This window comes from Nicotiana tomentosiformis, chromosome 7, assembly GCF_000390325.3.
Source record: "Nicotiana tomentosiformis chromosome 7, ASM39032v3, whole genome shotgun sequence".
NCBI lineage: Eukaryota > Viridiplantae > Streptophyta > Magnoliopsida > Solanales > Solanaceae > Nicotiana > Nicotiana tomentosiformis.
In genome coordinates, this window is record NC_090818.1 from 102,981,027 (window position 1) to 102,984,259 (window position 3,233).

The following is a 3,233-nucleotide window of genomic DNA, read 5'->3' on the forward strand; positions in this document are numbered from 1 at the left end:
TAGGAGGATAATCGAAAGAGGTTCTCCTAAAGACCAAACCTTTACAAATTCTTGCATATCTTCACCGAGCTTAAATTGGTTCATATTGTGAGGTTGAGACTTAATCGAGAGAAGGGTTTCTACTAATAATTTGTACTGATAATTAAGTGAATTCGAGAGACTCACTTGAACATTAGAAGTGAATTATCTAGAGTTAGATCCCGAACAATTATCTTGCACTTATCCTATCAACCCATATTTTATCTCATTGATAACTCCCTTGCTTACCTTTGTTGCGATTGTCATTAGTCAATAGCTGTAGATTTTAGATTATAAATTATATAAACCTCAACATTTGATCCTCTTGGATAGCAATCGAGCTACGAACTACGAGAATACTATTTAAATCCAATCCATGTAGAGACGATAATTATACTATACTATCTTTGACTAGCGAGCATAATTTAAGTGTGTGTTTTGCGCTCGTCAAACGTTTGCGTCGTTGCCGGAGATTTGCAATTAATAGTGTTGGAAATAGTTTGTAGTGCTAATTCAAAAATTTATTTTTATTTTTACTTTTATTTTTGTTCTTCACGGGTTTCTCCTCCGTGTGCCGGCAACAGGTTAAGTCTGTGGTGTATGACACGATCTTCTTGTAGAGAAGTAATACCCTACAAACCGGAATTGGAAAAACACCTGCGGCAACTGAGGAAGCAGAAAGCATTTACCGTAAGGTTCTTGGGGCAACCTTCAACCCAAGAACACATGGCTAATAACGATGACAATGAGGTAGAGGCAGCTGCATGGATAGCTGCTGAGGAAACTGTCGAAGACAATAGGGGTCAAAAATTCAATCTAAATCGAGCCTTGATTGAAGACAAGTTTGAGAATGCGCTATCAAGGCCTGGTAGAAGATTGGGTGACTATGCCAGACCAGTCTACAATCAAGGATTGTCAAGTGTTAGACCAACCTCCAATTGCAGCCAATAATTTTGAGTTAAATCAATGTTTGTTTCAAACCATTCAAAGTAGTTGCGTTTTAAGAGTGAAGATGAACGAAGATCCAAACACGCATCTGATGGACTTCGAGGAGATTATGAACACTTTTCAATATAATGGGGTGTCACAAGGTGCAGTGTATTTAAGGTCATTCCCCTTTTCACTTAAAGATGATGCGAAGCTTCGAATCTTGCCAAATGGATCAATTAGAACATGGGAGGACCAGAAAATTTCTTGATAAATATTTCTCCTCAGACAAGACGAGCAAGTTTAGAAGAGAAATTCATAACTTCTACCAGAAAGAGAATGAAACTATTTTTGAAGCATGGGAGAGGTTTAAGGAGATAGTTAGAAGGTATCAACATAGCAGAATTGAACTCCGGATGCAACTCCAGAATTTTTGGGATGGATTGACACCAGCCTCACGTAGAACTTTAAGCAATGCAGTCAGAGGCCCTTTTGTGAAGAAGACTCCAGAGGATATAGTTAAAATTCTTGATGAATTATTCGAAGATGCTAATCAGTGGCCCTCTGAGAGTATGGAGAGAAGAAAATAAACTGGTGTTCACCAAGTTGATGCTACTACATCTTCGCAAGTACAACTTGATGCTATGGCTAAAGAAATATGGAAGCTAACTGTAGCTTTGATGCAAAATGTACACCACTCAGCTTGTGATACATGTGGAAGAGGACATCCCATCCATGAGTGTCAAGCCTCAACTGAGGAAGTGAATGATGTAGGAAACTATAATGCAATGGGTCAGAGGCACCCCGACTTTTCATGGTGTTCACCTGGGGGTACTGCAAATGCATGGCAACAAAACAACCCTAGATTCCAAGAACAAGGAGCTACAAGTTTTCAAAATCAGCAGAGGCAACAGTATCACTCCTCACAGTCAAATCAATCTAGCATGGAAGATCTTATGAAGAACTTTATTATCAAGACAGATGAGAGGCTTGATGCCCATGATACAACTATCAAAGAATTGAGTACGTCTTTTCTAAGACTGGAAAAATAGGTTGGACAGTTAACTACTATAATGTCGGAGAGAGCCCCAGGAACACTTCCCACTAATACTGAGAGAAATCCAAAAGAAACAGTGATGGTTGTAACTCAGACAAGTCGGCAAGTGTTGAAAGATCCCACCCCGATCCAAAATGAGGTGACCTTTGAAAAAGAAAGTGAGAAGGAGTTGAAGGGTGATGTGGATAAAAAGAATAAAGGCCCGATGAAAACTGAGAAAAAGAAAGAAGAAAAATCAAGAAGGGAGGAACATGATGAGAGCAAGCATATATCTGCACTGCCTTTTCCCCAAAAGTTGAGTCGAGAAAAGTTGGACAAGCAGTTTGAGAGATTTCTAGATGTGCTGAAACAGGTTCATGTAAACCTACCATTCACAGAAGTGCTCTCACAAATGCCGGCTTATGCCAAGTTCTTGAAGGAGATTCTGACAAAGAAGAGGAAAATAGAAGAGACCTCAGGGATCAAGCTCACAGAGCATTGCAGTGCAATATTGCAAAACAAACACCCACAAAAGTGTGGAGATCCAGGGAGTTTTACCATACCTTGCTCTTTAGGCACTACTAATTTTGATAAGTCTCTATGTGATTCTTGTTGCCTTAATTAATTTAATGCCACTATCTATTTATAGGAAACTAGAGCAGGAGATTGGAAAGATAAGGTCTGCACCAATATCTTTGCAGCTAGCAGACCAAACGACTCTAATATCCGAGGGAATAGTTGAAGATGTCTTAGTTCAGGTAGATAAGTTTGTATTTCCTGTGGATTTCATAGTTGTTAATATGGAAGGGAACAAGGAGGTCCCCCTCATCCTAGGAAGACCATTCCTAGAAACGGGTAGAGCAAATATTAGATATACATGAGAGAAAAAGCATGCTTAGAGTGGGCAAGGAAACTGTGATTTTTGAGATGGGTGTAGAAACAGAGGTAAAAAGGGGGAAGCTAGCGCTAGTGTTGTGTGGAAAGTGAAGGACGAGAAAGAGAAGACTACGGCGAGTGAAAATGATAAGTGTGGGGTGTATCCAAGGAAGGCCGAGAAGAAGTTGTCTGCATGGGTGTGTGCATTAGTTCGGGCGCGAGGGATGGAGCCCAACTTCAATTCAAACCCCGACTAGATGTTCAGGCAAGTTGTCCTTACCTCTTTCTTTTTATTTGTATGTCATGGGGACATGACACAATTTAAAGTGTTGGCTTTCTTAGCGAAATTGGACTTTTTCCGGACAGAACATGCATG

The 3,233-nt window shown here is 40.0% G+C and overlaps 1 non-coding gene across 1 annotated transcript; it reads right to left on the reverse strand.

Annotated features, from left to right (window-relative positions):
- Positions 1 to 1,244: 1,244 nt before the first annotated feature.
- LOC117276279 (small nucleolar RNA R71) lies at positions 1,245 to 1,348 on the reverse strand. Its single transcript, XR_004506533.2, has one exon. It is a non-coding gene; the product is annotated as a small nucleolar RNA R71 (small nucleolar RNA).
- Between the last annotated feature and the right edge of the window lie 1,885 nt (positions 1,349 to 3,233).